The 17,291-nt window shown below is 46.1% G+C and overlaps 1 long non-coding RNA gene across 1 annotated transcript in view; it reads right to left on the bottom strand.

Moving 5' to 3' along the window:
• The window catches only part of LOC119469554, a 16,290-nt gene extending 4,862 nt beyond the window's left edge, over positions 1 to 11,428 (bottom strand). The window contains exons 1-2 of the long non-coding RNA XR_005198379.1: positions 11,307 to 11,428; positions 9,264 to 9,521 (exon numbers count right to left, since the gene is read on the bottom strand). This is a non-coding gene — a long non-coding RNA (uncharacterized LOC119469554). The remainder of the gene's footprint in view (positions 1 to 9,263; positions 9,522 to 11,306) is intronic.
• Positions 11,429 to 17,291: the final 5,863 nt, after the last annotated feature.

Raw genomic sequence — 17,291 nt, 5'->3', positions numbered from 1 at the left:
CCCGAGTCACCAAATTAGCTTAACGTCACGGTGCCTGAGACCTCCCCGAGTCACCAAATTAGCTTAACGTCACGGTGACCAAAAACCCTCGAGTTGTGAAATGAGCTTAAGGTGGCCCCGGACTGATCATATCTCAAGATGCTGCCAACTTTCCAGTGTCTCAGTGACACCGAACATCTTGCGAAGTGAATCAATCCTGCAGAGAAGCCATGGCCAGCCCCGCAGGAACCTCAGGGCAGATGTTCAGACACAGATGACAGGATGGCCACACTTACACGCCTTCAAGGCACAAAAGACAAAATCGGAAATAGCCGCAGGGAACAGGAAACCATAAAACTTTTCAACACAGAAGTATGCTTACAACATTTGCAAAATTTGACCGTACGCTGGGCCATGAAAAAGCATCCTTTTGAAAGGACAGAAATCATACAGATAGTGTATGAAATCATACAGAGAGTGCTCACAGTGCAGAGAGCCAGGAATTTATAACAAAAGATAACCAGGAAATCCCATGTTTGGAAACTCAGCAGTGCAACTGCAAGGCCAGGAACAAGAGAGGGCTGTTCCCCTGGACTTCCCTGATACAAGAGGTACTCTTTGGATTAAGTGGATTAAAGTGTTAGGGGCCTTGAACAGTCCACCTAAAAGGAAATTCAGAGATACAGGCTCTCCAGAACAAGTACGTTTAAGTGGGAATAGCAGGGAATTGTATGCTCTGATAGATCACAGGCACGCTGCAGGGGCGGGGGCAAAGGGGAGATTTTTAAAGACAGAGAGAACTCCACATAAGCTGCTTTGTAACAGAAATCTCTAGTTAGCAGAGCTTGTCCCAGAGCTGGCACGAGCTCCTTGTGGGGGCCACTTATCTGTCATACCAACATGCTACGCATCCTGATGGGGTGAACGTGTGGCCTGTGTGGGGGTGTCTTGAGATGAGGCCCCTCACAGGTGTTCATGTGTGAGGGTGCCCTGTCGTGACCTTCCCACCCCATTTGTTAGGGTTTGATATAAGTGAACCTATTTTGGTACTAGCAACTTTCACAGAACAGAAGGAATTCAACTTGCCGGTCATTAACAGCAGTGGTGTTAACTGCAGCCTTATTAAGCACTCACATCTCAAGAACCCTATTCCTGAGAAGATACACTTCCATCGCCATCCCACGCTGGAAATAGTCTTAAAAAACTGATCCAGAAGCATGGGAAAGCTGAGTGCATAAACACACGAATTCCAGTGTCACTGGTTTACCGCTGCGCAGCGCTGGAGCTGGCTCACTCCGCACAGAATGCGACGGAGGGTGGTGCAGCCGCTTTTGGACAACTGGAGAGACCACCCCAGCAAGGCGGGCTCAGAGCCGCTCCTCTCACCGTACACAGGACGCTGAGCCAGGAGCCACCGTGGAAACTGTTTCTCTTACTAGCGAGACTGGAAGCTGCCTTGGGAAAGTTAATTTGTTGTAGGTGTGTTGAAGAAAACTAAATATGGCCCAAGAAGGACTCCCTACTTCTATATTTATGAGTCCTCATGGATGAACTGCAACCCAACTTCATAGGTAGACAACATTGAAAACCTAACTTGGGAGTCTGTGCCTCTAACAGTAGCTGAGTCTTGGCCAATTCCAGCGGCCATGCTTCAACCACTCACACTGCTGAGTGTTCAGATTGTGTTCAAATACAGCAAGCCCTGAGCTGTAACCAATCCAACTGTTCTGTACCTTGCTTCCCATTTCTGTAAGTCATTTCCCTTTGTCTGTAAATCTTCTACCACATGGCTGTGCTGGAGTCTCTTTGAATCTGCTGTGATTCTGGGGGCTGCCCAATTCAAGAATCCTTCATTGCTTGATTAAACTCCTTTAGCTTTAATTTGGCTGAAGTTTTTCTTTTAACAGATGGTGTCAGAAGTGGGATCCAATATTGTAGGTGTTATGATATGCGGCTTTTAGAAATTCACAGGGATTTTTGTGTACTACCCCTTTGTTTAATTTTTCTTGTGTGCTTAGGCAGAAAAAAATCATTGGTGTAATTGTCCGGTTTTATGCTGCTGATAAAGATATACCTGAAACTTGGAACAAAAAGAGGTTAATTAGACTTATAGTTCCATATGGCTGGGGAGGCCTCAGAATCATGGTGGGAGGTGAAATGTGTTTCTTACATGGCAGCAGCAAGAGAAAAATGAGGAAGCAAAAGCGGAAACCACTCAGGAACCCATCAGATCTCTTGAGACTTATTCACCATCACGAGAATAGCATGGGAAAGACAGGCCCCCATGATTCAATTACCTCCCCATGGGTAATTGTTCTGTCATAAAGAGGAGTTCCTTAGAGTAAAATGCAGGCCCAAACAACACGTGGGGATTCTGGGAGATACAATTCAAGTTGAGATTTGGGTGGGGACACAGCCAAACCATATCCATTGGCTAAGTTAGTAAAGGGAACCAGAGAGTAAAGCCAATATTTTAGGTAAAAATAGGATCTTTAATTTCCAGAATACTGAGTTCCTTCTGGTTTATACATTAGGCCTGGGAAGCAATGAAGTCTTACAAAAATGGCAAAATCTTACTAAAGATAACTTACAGTGGAATGTTCCAAATGAACAATGTACAAAAGCACATTTAAAAATGAGGGTTCACAAATTAGTCTCATCTAGGGATGCTTATTAATATGCAGAAGCTTTCAAAAATATTTAGAGATGGGCTGGGCACGGTGGCTCATGCCTGTAATCCCAGCACTTAGGGAGGCTGAGGCAGGCGGATTATGAGGTCAGGAGATTGAGACCATCCTGACCAACATGGTGAAACCCCATCTCTACTAAAACACAAAAAATTAGTCAGGTGTGGTGGCAGATGCCTGTAGTTTCAGCTACTTGGGAGGTGGAAGCAGGAGAGCCCAGGAGGGGGAGGTTGCAGTGAGCCAAGATTGTGCCACTACACTGCAGTCTGGCAACAGAGTGAGACTCCATTAAAAAAAAAAAAAAGATTTAGAGATGATGGGGCCAATCTGGGAGCAAGTAAGAACCTTGCCAGTTTGATATTGGGCTGAGCAGAGTGGCCGATGTCTACATTTTGTCACACGTATTTTGCTCTGGCCAGAACAGAAAAAGATAATTTTCCTTTGTGCTGTGGCTTGGCTGCAGTGGCTTGGTGCAGCAAGCTGATCACTAGGGTCCCTCAGGGAAAGGGAACCCAGAAGCCTAGCATGCTGACAAAGGGTAAGAATTTCTCATAAGTCAGATTTCTGGCCTCTTTTTCTCTGTGTCAACTGGTTAAATGAATAGTAAAAATCACTGTTTATCTCCTCTGTAAAGTTTTAGTTAATATGAAAAAGAATTCCAATGCTGGTCTTAAACTGTAGTGAATCTGGTGTGCTTTGTGTGTCTTTCTGTATTATTCTGCCATAAAGAGGAGTACCTTAGGATAAAAGGCATGCCTAAAACCCTTTAAGCCCACTGTTCAAGATGCAAACTGATGAGTTATAAACTTTGCTTGAAGTTCCTAAAGGAAAAAAAAGAAAAAAAAATAGATGAGGTCTCCATCTTGTCTTATATGTCCCTGGGGGCTTGAGCTTGTAACCATGTGGCAATGCTTTCTCAGTCTCTGCCATCACAATGGCTGCTGAATTCATGGTTCAATTCCCAGCTTAGGGAATGAGTACTTTCTGATTGACATTTGGGTGACCTTTGCCATTTTTTAAGTCTCTTATCCTCCATGAACTGTCTTGAATTTTCCTTTCTGTAAGCACAAAAGTATTGGCTGTTTGGCCTGGCTAAAGTTGGGTAATAAGAAATTTAAAAGTTATTTCAAATTTAAATTTAAAATAACTTTTAAATTTCTTTTAAACTTTTATTAAACAGTGCTATGGATAATAGTCAGCTTAATTTAAAGTGGATATTCAAGCTCAAAGAGCCTGGGACTCCTTGAGAAAAACAGAGGCACCAGAAACCCTTTCCTGGACCCATTCTTCCAAGGACTCAACCCTAAACCAGTAATCCAATTAAGAAACTTACAAATTGGTGAATGAAAATTTACAGCTACTGTAATACTCTTTTTCTGTCTGTCTGTGTAGTTATATATGTGTTATGTGTGCCATGTTTATATAAAAGAGCTCTAATTAATTGGCTGAAAGAAAAATAAGCACTTAGATCAAATATTTTTAAAGAAAAAATCTAATGCCTTTTAGTTCACGTAATTTTAATAATCTTTGGGAAATAAAAAGTTTTAAAGATTATTGGAAAAAAATAAAGACATTTGGCCTAAATTATGCAGGTCAAATACTAGGTTTGCTAAATGCTTTAAAGTGATAAACTGCTTTGAATTTTAAGGCCTGGGGACATGTGGAATTAGCCATATCCCCTAGCTATGCAAATAAGGTTATAGAGAAAAGAGATTTAACAAAAGAAAGGATCCTGTATGGTAAATTATTGTCGTAAATTAAATGACTTGTTACTTAAAAAGAGGAATGTTTAAGACATGTCAGAAAACCTGACCGTGTCGTATACGGTCTATGTAAGTTGTGAAAGGACTCATGAAAGGAAATTTAGGCACCAAAGGTGAAAGTTGCTAAGAATTACCATTACAACATATAATTGAAACTACTGAAAAAAATAGATTTACATGCAAGGTATGTGATGAGAGTGAAATGTGTTTTTGATAAAAGATTATAAGCATGCGAATGTAAATGTTTGCCTAGTTTAAAGGGTTAAAGGATTGTTTAAAATTGGATAAGATAAAGCTAAACGTTTAAGCAAGTTGTGGCAGGGCTATAAAAAATTAATCTTGTAAAAGAAATTCTGTATGTGAATATATTGGCTAAATCTAAGGGCGTATTATTTAGTTTTTCCATAAATTGAACATTGAAATAAAAGCATAACAGGGTTTTCTTAAAGTGCTAATCTATTCTTTAACAAAGATTCTAAAGGGCCATAAAAGGCTTATGAGAATCTCACCTTATGGTGAAACTGATTAAGATTCAATAGATTTGTCTATAATGTTTAGTAAACATTGGGGTTGACATTAACAGTAGACTAATGCAAGAGTGAAATTTGGCTTTCTCTCTTGAACAAGATTTTCTTGTAATATTAAAAGATAATGAAAGATTTTTATTTGCCTTTTGGATGAACTACCAAAAAAGAAAGGAAAGACAAAAGACAGATTGTTTAGAAAGCTAAATATTCCCCATATCAATGAGCAAAGATTTTTGCCTTTAAAAACTTTTTTGAGTCATCATTTTGGCTAAATGAATGATTTATGGTAATCTGTAATTCTATTTCATAATATCAAGTGTTTTAAACCTTTAACATATTTGATAGGCTTCTCAAAAGCAAACATCAGCTTCAAAATGGTCTTTTCTGATCTCTAACTTTGGGATGTGACAGAGGGTCCTTGAAACATCCAAAAGAGAGGTCAAAGGTCAACAGGATTATCTGACACGTTAAGTTACAAAGGAAGCATTGTTAAACTAAAAATATTGTTTAATCTTCAGGTTATATTTCAGTGAATCATGTTAATATATGTTCTAAAATTTATGAGATTTCTAAAATTCTAATATGTATGAGTATATGCTGTCAAGCATAATTATGGTTATTATGTTACTGTAGACCACAGAAATAACCAAATTTCCTAGTTTAAGTGTTAAAATTTCCTATTTATAGTGTTTTTTAACTATAACTATTTATTTTATTTTTTTTTTTTTTTGAGGTGGAGTCTGGCTCTGTTGACCTGGCTGGAGTGCAGTGGGGTGATCTCAGCTCACTGCAATTTCTACCTCCCAGGTTTAAGTGATTCTGTTTCAACCCCTCAAGTAGCTGGGATTACAGGTGCCCACCACCATGCCTGTAAAGACAGGGTTTTGCTATATTGGCCAGGCTGTTCTGGAACTGCTGACCTCCGGTGATCCACCTGACTTGGCCTCCTAAAGTGCTGGGATTATGTTTTTAACTATAACTATTTAAAGCCATTTCCACAGTTAATTGCTTAAAGCTGGTGCAGTTTCTGAAAACTTCAAAAGCATGGTGTCTTTTAGAAGGTTCATGAAAGTATGGAGAGGATCCTGAAAATCACTCTTAAATACAAGTTTCTAATAACTTTATAATCATATCATTTGAACTGCATAAGAATTCCTGGAACTTTAATGAAAAGACTGACTGGGTTATAAAACTGCTAACTCAAGTAGAACAAAAATTAATTGAATGCCAAGAAATAGTTTGCCACATTTTCATGCTAAATCAGCCAATACTGAAATTGTTGAGATACACAATATGAATGAAATCTATGGTCTAAGTCAAGTTACCTCTGATAACCCATGAGTTATCAGTGCTAAGCACCTAATTTGGAGAAATTAGGTGATATTCAAGAGGACATAAGTCTGATGTTAAGCATGGACTCACAGAGAACCAGGATAGCCTCCTTGTCCTTCCTGAGTCTTTAAAGCTTTTATTAGTAAAAGTTCTGCATTCCACACCTCATCATGGAAGAGGTAAAATAATCCAAATTAAATATATTGATGTGGTGACTTATAAATTGCAAAAATAGTTTATAACCAAAGTTTGGTTTCATATTCCTGGAAATACAATCAAAGCTTCAGATACATTTAGCTACCTGATGGACCATTTAAACATTTATCAAGAAATTTCATTCCACTGTCATTCTCAATGCATGTTTTCTGGTTATATAAAAACTTTCCCATGCAAGAGGGCTGATGTTATAACACTAAGTTATTGTGCCACAGTGTATTTTTATCTGGTAAAGAAAGCTTCTTTATGGTTCACTGAGGGCAATCAACGCCTTTACAATCTGAAACTCAAAGATGGGATCTTCTGAGAACATCAGAGAAACTTCCCTGGAAACCACGGAAGTTTCTCCCACAAAGTAGGTGGCATCCCTGATGTGAACAGCTTTTCCCAAGATTACGGATCAAGAATTTTACTATCATGAGACTCCTACTTTGGAATATTTCTCTTTTCTTATGCCTCTGTGAACAACAGAAATGGAAAGGGGGTCTGCTATGTGCACTTATGGGGTATACTTTTATCTGTGAAGGACTTTTCAGCCAGCCTTATACGTGGATAATCGTATACTTTGGTAGGTAAAAGGTGAAGGCCTGTTGTGGGTGAGAAGCTTTAATGGTACGTATGTTGCCTTATAATCAGATACAGAACACTGATTAACTCTTATCTCACATCGTGAGTTAGGAGAACACTGCCAGGAGGCCTTCACTCTTCTGGAGGGGGTCATTTGTTAGGTCTTTTTTCCATGGTTTGGAATAAAAGAGGCAATGATTAGAAATAAATCCCTCATGATAGGGTCTAAAGCAGATTCTGCTATGAAAGCTATGGTCACACAACAAACTTTAAATTCTCTTATAGAAGCTAGGCTAAAAGCGGCTAAACACAGACGTATCTGTGCAGCTGCTGGCACGCAGGGCCCGTGAATAAAACATCGGGTATTACAGAGATTCGGCTGAAGCGTATCGATGCAGAAAGCCACTCAGTCAGTGAGCAGGCTCCTCATCCAGCTCATTCTTCGATCTATTTGCGTTTAGGTGGTTGGTTTTCAGGGACCTTGTGTAAGGAGCATACTCCAAACTCTTGGTATTATCCTCCCAGGGGTCATAATTATAGTCTCCCTGGTGCACTGTGTTTTCTCAAAGGTTTTAAACGCTTGCATGCAGCCATCTTTAGAAGGCCAAATGGTCTCTTTTCAACTGGAATGACCAGAGCTGAAAGAAACGTGTGCCATGAGGGCACCGTAAGCTATGAGGGCAGCACTGAGACCAGAAACCCAAAATCAAGGTACTGAGAGTGGCGCTAACACCCTAAGTTTCGGTCACACTCTTGCCTAAGTGAGAACCTGACCAAAAAAGGGGAATCTGCTCCCAAGCCCACGCTGTTCACAAGACAGATTCTTCTACAAGGCAAACAAGAGCCCCGTGGCCATCCGTGTCTGAACAGCCCCTCCCTGGGGCCTCGGCATCTGATCGCCTGGCTGGCAAATGCGTCCTGGCTTCCTCAGCCCCACCTTCTTTCAGACGTTGGCTGTCTGAGGGCATCACAGACAGGAGACCACAGACAAGAAGGCAATGTCCAGGGCCCCAAGGCCTCCCGGGAAGGCTGCCTGGGAAGGAGGCTGAGCACCATTCCTACTCCCTGCTCCAAGTCAGCTGAGTGCGGAGGTGATCTGAATGTTCAGTTGGCTTTTGCTGGGAAACCTGGACAACCCTGACACTGGGGCAGTCATGCCAAGAGTTCACAGCCCACGGTGAGCAGAGCGGGAAGGGGCCGCAGACCCATGCGGGCAGAGCACACAGCAGAGCTGGAGGCTGCCTGGCTCCCTTTCTGTCTGCAGAAGCACCATGTCCCGCCTGGGTCTCTGCCTCCATTCCTTTTTATCTGGCCATAGAATGCAGTAAGACTTTCCAAATGGAACAACAGCTTTTGGCTCTTTGGAGAAGCTAATTTTTTGTCCCTAGTCACTGGTCCCCAAGTCTGGCCTTTGGCAATGCTCATGTCATCTGCAGGGGATGGTCCCTCCAGGGCTGGGGTGCAGGCTGGAAAGCAGCCAGGCCCTGAGGGGGAACCCGTGGACACTGCCTGCCAGGAAGGCAGAGGACAGCTGAGGCTGCAGGTGGGACTGGGGGCGGCGTGAGGCACTGAGGCCTCTGATGCTCAGACTGGCGTGTGCTGACCGCCTCAACAGCCCCTGGAGCTTGGGTTCTGCAGAGGGATGAGTGTGTGCTTCTGAGCCCTGAGGGCTGTGTCCAGGAGACCTGCAGGAGAGCCCAGTAAGCTCTCCAGTCCCCGGGAGAGGACAGGGCCCTACACACTCAGCCCACGGCCCCTGATTACCATCTTAATGCAGATGCAATTGTAAAATAAATAAAACATTTTCTCCATCACGAAAACAAGGAAGCAGTTCATGAGTATTGTTGACAGCATATTCCTCCCTTCAAGAAAAGGAGAAATTCAATGAAATACAAATTGCACCCTCTCCTCCACCTGAGAAGGAAATGAAATTGAGAAGAAAGTAACTATCCGTCTGATTAATAAAGAAGTGCCTTGACCTTTAGAGGAGCAGACGTCCTGGTAGGAAATGCCGCTGTGACCAGGTGTGGCTCGGAGGCTTCATTTCTGGTCCAGCTTGGCGGCTTGGTCCAAACCAGCGACTGTGGTTCCTCAGTCTGTCCCATCTTAAATGCCTCCTGCTGCACCAAGACCTGCTCCCCCTTCTCCTCCTCTTCCTTCGCCCAGAAATGCTTATCACGATGCCCACTAACCTTGAGAGAGTGACTCCAGCAGGTATTCCAGATGGAAGACTGATGAAAGCCACGCTACCGCCAAGCTTCCCGTTCTCACATCTTAACCGGTCCTAGGTGGGAGCTGCCTGTCGTCCCAGGGTCAGAATTTCAAAGAAGATCACCGATGAAAAGTGGCCTTGTTTCCACCCTCCTTGAATCAGGTTCCGCCATAAACAGAACAGGGACACACACTGTGCCTTCCAGAAGCAGCACCTTCGAATCAGGGGCAACTCGAACCTAGAGAAAGTTGTTGAGATGAGCTGAGATTTATCTTTTCTTAGTAACTTTTACCTTTTAATTCTAATTCTGCCCATTGAAGTCACACTGAAGAAACGGACGTCTTTCTGTACACGTGGGCCCCTCAATACCTGAAGGGTGAGCTGAGCACACATTGCTCTCCCGCCTGCCCCTCCTTAGGTCCAGCCTTCTCAGCCCCTAGAAGTCTTCCTGTGTGGCCAGGGAAGCGTGCTTGGAACCGGAATTCACGGTGGGGGTCAGGTGCAGGGAGGGGGTGTCCCTCCTGGGTGCAGACCCGAGTCTGGTGGGGTGCTCAGCAGTGCGCGCCCCCACCCTGCCTAAGGGGCTGATGAGTTCCCTTGGTCCCCGCACACTGCCGGGTTCCACCCCGGTTCCCCAGTCCCCTGCCCTGTATGGAAGGAGCACTTCTACCAGTGGAAGTGGTTGTCCTGTGAATGGTGCAGAAACAAACAAACACAAAAAACGGCTGAGAAGAAGAAACGCCCGGTCCTCGCCCAGGCTCGCGTTTTCAGCAAAGAAACTGTCTCTGGGGGGTCGGCGGCATCTCCTGACAAGCACAGCTCCCTCCTCACTAGTGAAGGCTGCGGAGGATACAAGCTTCCAAACTGCGGGAAAAGCTCATCTCCGGTACCTTTCAGCGGCATTCGCGTTAGGAACGAGGGCCATCACTCCGCACGCCAGCCACCTCCCCCTTGCTTCCAGCTGGCCCTCTGCCCAGCCCCCAGGACCCACACAGTCTGCCCTTTCTTAGCACATGACCACCCCTGCCCCTACCCTCGGCCTGGCCTGGCTGAATGGCTCACGGAAATGATCTCGTTAGAAAGCGGAATTGTTGTCACTTCACCACAGTGAGCCGACGAGGTCCTGGCGCGTGCTTCTCCCAGGGCGAAGCAGAGATCAGGTGTCGGAAGAGCACTCTGTAGTCTCCTCATCCCTGGACCACAGGCTCCCGTGGCCTGCTTAATTTTTAAAGTAGAGGTGGTCGTTGTTGAAGTGGCCCTCAGGCCCAATATGTACGGAGTCAGAGGCAGAGACAGTGCAGGAACAGGAGTTCTGGTTCCCGACCCCGCGTCTCCCCCTCTCCCCAAGCCCTCGTGTTTGCGCTGTCTTGACGACACCCCCGAGGTATTTAAATGGGAATCATGTTGCTCCGTCTATGGACAGCACGGCAGACACCGTGGTCAAGGACATCAACGCCAAAGGTCTGGCTAGGCCGTTAGTCGAGGACGGGCGGGGGCTGCTTTCCTTGGGGCAGCTGGACACAGGCTTTCCCCCTGCGAGGGGCACAGGAGCCTGGGGGGCTCGGAGGAGCCAGGCTGGCAGCGCGGAGCGCGTCCTCCACGTCCTCTCCGGTTCCGGCCGGGAGCTGTTTGCCGCCCCGTGAGCGCTTCCTGACAGCTGCCTCACTGGCCGCCTTCCAACGGAGTTCCTGCCCTCTCTCCTGCACCGAGACCAGCTGATGGCGGTTTCCGAAAACTTCCTTGTTCTCTGCCAAGTCCAAGGATTCCCGCTCCCTCCCGCCCACCCACAGCCTCCCTTTGCTTCTTCCAGCTCCGCACACCCCGACCTGCTTCTGCGCCAGGGGCCCCTCTGGGGGAGGCGGGTTTCCTGGGAGCCGGACCCGCAGCCCCAGGTGGGGTGTGCCCTGCCAGGCCGCGCTGGAGGCCGCGGGCGCGCGCGCGTGGGCGGGCGCGGGGGCTCCGTGTGTCCCGCAGCCTCACCCGGAGCAGCCCTTCTGCTTCGCGCCCCGCGCTGGTGTCCTACCTACGGCTGTCTGAAGACAACGTCGCGGGACAAACGGTACAAGCCGTCGTTCTCAGCGGCCGCGGCTGACCGCGCGAAAGCCCCGGTGGGCGCGGAGGAGCGCGGTGCGCGTGACGGCGGATTTAAAACGCGCCGGCGAACTGGGTGACGCTCTTTCCGCTTCTGCTCCGAGCGCGGAGCTTGGGCGTGTCGGCGAGAAGCTCAGCCTTTCGCTCACACCGCGTGGCCATTTTCTAACGGGAGAGGGGACGGCGGGACAGGAGGGGCCGCGCGTGGCGAGCGCTGCAGGACCGTGTGCGCTTGGCGCGGCTTCCGCGGGCTCCGCGCGAGTGCAGGTTTCACGACCAGGTCCCGGGTCCCTCCACCCGCGTTCGTCTTCGCGGAGGCCAACCGTGCTCAGGAAACTGAGGCAGCCGGAGGCCGCCAGCCAGGGCGGCACAGAGGGCGGCCTGAGCGTTCTCACAAGCTGGGCGCTAATGACGGGGCAGCAGAACAATTGCGGGAAGATGGGGTCACCGTGCGTCCTGCTTTGAAAATGAGACGGAGTGGATACAACGTTTGTAAAGATGACCTGCTATGAAAAGACCTTTGGTAAAACTCGACATCCCTTCATGTTAAAAACTCTCAATAAACTAGGTATTGATGGGACATACCTCAGAAGAATAAGAACCGTTTATGACAAACCCACATCCGATGCTATGCTGAATGGGCAAAGGCTGGAAGCATTCCCTTTGAAAACAGGCACAAACGAGGATGCCCTCTCTCACCACTCCTATTAGACATAGTACTAGAAGTTCTGGCCAGAGCAATCAGGCAAGGGAAAGACATAAAGAGTATTCAAAAACGAAGAGAGCAAGTCAAACTGTCTTTGCAGATGACATGATCATGTATCTAGAAAACCCCATCGTCTCAGCCCAAAAGCTTTTTAAGCTGATAAGCAACTTCATCAAAGTCTCAGGGTACAAAATCAATGTGCAAAAACCACAATCATTCCTATACACCAATAACAGACAAGCAGAGAGCCAAATCATGGATGAATTTTTATTCACAAATCATGGATGAATTGCTACAAAGACAATAAAATACCTAGGAATACAGCTAGCAAGGGAAATGAAGGACCTTTTCAAGAAGAACTACAAACCATTGCTCAAGGAAATCAGAGAAAAAACAAACAAATGGAAAAATATTCCATGCTCATGAATACGAAGAATCAATATGATGAAAATGGCCATACTGCCCAAATTAGTTTATAGATTCAGTGCCATTCCCATTAAACTACCATTGATTTTCTTCACAGAATTAGAAAAAAACGACTATAAAATTCATACGGGACGAAGAAAGAGCCTGTGTAGCCATGACAGTCCTAAAGAAAAGAAAAAAGCTGGAGGCTTCACCTTGACTTCAAACAAGGCCACAGTAGCCAAAACAGCATGGCACTGGTACAAAAACAGACACATAGACCAATGGAACAGAATAAAGAACTCAGAAATAAGACCACACATCTACAATCATCTGATCTTTGACAAACTTGACTAAAACAAGCAATAGGGAAAGGATTTTCTATCTAATACATGGTGCTGGGAAAACTGGTTAGCCATATGCAGAAAATTGAAATTGGACCCCTTCCTTACATCTCATACCAAAATTCATTCAAGATGGATTAAAGACTGGAGTGTAAAACCCCGAACTACAAAAAAACCTAGAAAAAAATATAGGCAGTACCATTGAGGACATATGCACGGGCAAAGATTTCATGATGACATCACCAAAAGCAATTTCCACAAAAGCAAAAATTGACAAATGGAATCTAATTAAACAAAAGAGCTTCTGCACAGCAAAAGAAACTATCATCAGAGTGAACCGGCAACCTACAGAATGGGAGAAAATTTTTGCGATCTATCCATCTGACAAAGGTCTAATATCCAGAATGTATAAGGAACTTAAACAAATTTATAAGAAAAAAAACCCCAAACAACCCCATTAAAAAGTGGGTAAAGGACATGAACAGACACTTCTTAAAAGAAGATATACATGTGGCCAACAAACATATGAGAAAAAGCTCAACATCACTGATCATTAGAGAAATGCAAATCAAAACCACAATGAGATACCACCTCATACCAGCCAGAATGGAGATTATTAAGAAGTCAAGAAACAGATGCTGATGAGGCTGTAGAGAAATAGAAATGCTTTTGCACTGTTGTTGGGAATGTCAATTAGTTCAACCATTGTGGAAGACAGTGTGGTGATTCCTCAAAGATCTAGAATCAGAAATACCCTTAGACCCAGCAATCTCATTACTGGGTATATACCCAAAGGAATATAAATCATTCTATTGTAAAGACACATGGATGCCCATGTTCATTGTAGGACTATTCACAATAGTGAAGACATGAAATGAACCCAGATGCCCATTGATGATAGACTGGACAAAGAAAATGTGGTACATATACAGCATGGAATACTACATAGCTATAGAAAGGAATGAGATCATGTCCTTTGCAGGAACATGACTGGAGCTGGAGGCCGTTATCCTCAGCAAACTAACACAGGAACAAAAAACCAAACACCACATGTTCTCACTTATAAGTGAGAAGTGAAGAATGGGAACACATGGACACAGGGAGGGGAACAACACACACTGGGGCCTGTTGTGGGAGCCAGGGGAAGGGAGAGCATCAGGAAAAATAGCTAATGAATTTGGGGCTTAATACCTAGGTGACGGGTTGATCTGTGCAACAAATCCTCATGGTACACGTTTACCTATGTAACAAACCTGCACATCCTGCACATTTATCCTGGAACTTAAGATAAAATTAAATTAAAGGAAAAAAAAGATGACCTGCCACAGAATGCCTTTCACAAGAATGAGACAAAGGACGAATTTACCCCCTGTGCTCAGTGTGACTCAAGCTCATAGGAGAGTAATAGTCTAATGTTCATCTCCACATTTTACAGATACTAACACCACACAGAGGGTCTCTGGAAGTGCTGGAATGTCCCCAGATGTCTGAGCACTCTGTCCTGTCCTGACCTCCAGCTGAGTGTGGGGCAGGGGCTGCTGGGCATGCTGAATGCAGGGCCTCCTTCCTCTTCAGGCCCCATTGGATTGGAACAAAGCCCAAGGAGAAACCTGTAGCTCCAAAAAGGACAGGAATAGAGGTGCTAGCAGATTCCAATGGCCAGTGATTTCTGAAGGTGGAGGGGATACAGGATGTGGGAGGTGGGGCAGGGTGAAGGGGCACAGCCAGAGATGCTCAGAGATCAATGGTGGAGGCCAGTGTCATCTTGCTGAGGGTCCTCAGAGCAGGGCTGAGCCGGGAGGTGGAAGGGAGATAGATGTGGGGCTGAAAATGGGTGGAGGGCTGGCTATTCCAGCTGTCGATGAACAAGTGCCTGGCAGCAGCCACCTCTGCAACCCGTGCCTGGCCGGTTTCTCTGTGGAGAAGCCAGCAGGTTCCCAGGCAGTGTCAGAGGATTCTCATTCAAGGCCCTGGAGTCAGCAGCCTGGGTGTGGCCACAGCTTTTAGCACGGGTCTGGGGCCCCAGGGTAAAATCTTATTCTAGCATTGATTGCAGTGTTTCGGGGCGGGGGGGATGCTAGCCTGCTGCCTGCTTCTCATCCATCTGTCCTAAATCAAGCACAGCCACACCTGCTCTATGGATCTCCTCCCAGCTCACCTTTCCACCTGGAGGACCCCACAGAAAGCCCACAGCATCCCATCCAAATGAGCCACTGGTGCTTAGATATGAGTGAGCACCCACGCATCTCCAGACTTTCTGAAGAAACCAGTGACAGTGGGGAGGACCCATAAAGGTGACAGCTGACCTCAGAGGAAACAGCTAAAGAAAATTAAGTTAAAGATCTAATTATTGTCCTCAGAATATTTAAGAAAATATGCATATTGGTAACACAAGAACAGAATAGTATTTAAGAACAGGCAGAGAGCAGAAAAGGCATTTAAAATATGATTGCTGAACTGAAAATCCCACAAAAGAGATGGACGTTAGGGTCCAGGGAGGTTTCCAGAATATGCCTGAGAAAGACACATGGAGAATTCTCAAGGAGAGATTCCAGTCCTGGATGATGAGCTGAGGAACTGCCAGATGATGGAATGATGGAATGATGGAGATGATGGAGACGATAGAGATGATGGAGTGATGGAGATGATGGAGTGATGGAATGAAGATGATGGAGTGATGGAGTGATGGAGATGATGGAGATGAAGGAATGATGGAGATGATGGGCTGAGGAGAGATTAGGGTCCTGGACCATGAGGCAATGCCAAATGAAGAGGTGTCAGAGACGAGAAGGGAGGCAGGTGGGACACTTCCTCCATGGAGGAAGTTTTCCTGGAGCAGAAGGACAGGCAGGGGCAGGTGAGGAGACCCAGGACAGGAGTGAAAGGACACGGCCCTTCCTCTTCTGGGGAGAAAAACAAAGAAAAAAAAAACAAGAAAAAAAAAAAAGGGACAAAAAAAACAAAAAATGGGGAAAAAAAAAAAAAAAAAAAAAAAAACCAGAAACACATTCCAGTTTCCATGACACCAGGAGGCCTGGGAAGGGCCAGGGTGAAGGTTGGGAAGCCCAGAGGAGGTGCACATCTCAGGGCACCCACCCCTCCCCACCCCATCTCTCCACCCCTACACCCGGCACCCACCCCACCACCCCACCACCACCATGCCCAGCACCCACCCTAGCACCCCTCCCCACCCACATCCAACATCCACCCCTCTCCATTCCTCCACCGTCACGACCAGCACCCACACCACCACCCTTACCCACCTCTCCACACCAATGCCTGGCACCCACCCCTGTGCCTGGCATCCACCCCTCCATTTCTCTTCACCCACATCTGGCATCCACCCTTCCCCACCCCTCCACCCCCACACCCAACACCCACTCCTCCCCACTCCTCAACCCCACACCCAGCACCCACACCACTCTACCCCTCCACCTTCATGCCCTGCACCCAGCCTCCCCAACCCTCTATCCCCACGCCAGGCAAGCACCCCTCCCCACCCACCCATCCCTATGCCTGGCACCCACTCCTTCCCACCCCTCCCCACCCCTCCACCCCCAAACCAAGCACCCACCCCTTCACCCATCCATACCCATATCCAGCATCGACCCATCCCCACCCTTACACCCTAATGAAAATGATGGAGTGATAGAGATGATGGAGATGATGGAGTGATGGAGTGATGGAGATAATGGAGACATTAGAGTGATGGAGACAATGGAGATGATGGAGTGATGGAGATGATGGAGATGATGGAGTGATGGAGACGATGGAGACGATGGAGTGATGGAGACAATGGAGACGATGGAGTGATGGAGACGATGGAGACAATGGAGATGATGGAGACAATGGAGATGATGGAGTGATGGAGATGATGGAGTGATGGAGATGATGGAGATGATGGATTCATGGAGATAATGGAGTGATGGAGATGATGATGGAATGATGGAGTGATGGAGATGATGATGGAATGATGGAGTGATGGAGATGATGGAGATAATGGAGTGATGGAGATGATGGAGTGATGGAGATGACGGAGTGATGAAGATGATGGAGTGATGGAGTTAATGGAGTGATGGAGATGATGAAGATGATGGAGATGATGGTGTAGTAGAGATGATGGAGATGATGGTGTAGTAGAGATGATGGAGATGATGGTGTAGTAGAGATGATGGAGTGATGGAGATGATTGATTTAGTTATGGAGATGATGGAGTGATGTAGATGATGGAGATGATGGAGGTGATGGAATGATGGAGTTGAAGATGATGGAGTGATGCAGATGATTAGATGATGGAGTGATAGAGATGATGTAGGTGATGGAGACGATGGAGTTATGGAGATGATGGAGTGATGGAGATGATAGAGTGATGTAGATGATGGAGTGATGTAGATTATGGAGATGATGGAGTGATGGAGATGATGGAGTGAATGATGGAGATGATGGAGTGACGGAGATGATG

This window comes from Cebus imitator, unplaced genomic scaffold, assembly GCF_001604975.1.
Source record: "Cebus imitator isolate Cc_AM_T3 unplaced genomic scaffold, Cebus_imitator-1.0 Scaffold703, whole genome shotgun sequence".
Classification (NCBI taxonomy): Eukaryota; Metazoa; Chordata; class Mammalia; order Primates; family Cebidae; genus Cebus; species Cebus imitator.
Note: the sequence above shows the minus strand (reverse complement) of the source record. Positions and strands in the feature narration are given on the sequence as shown.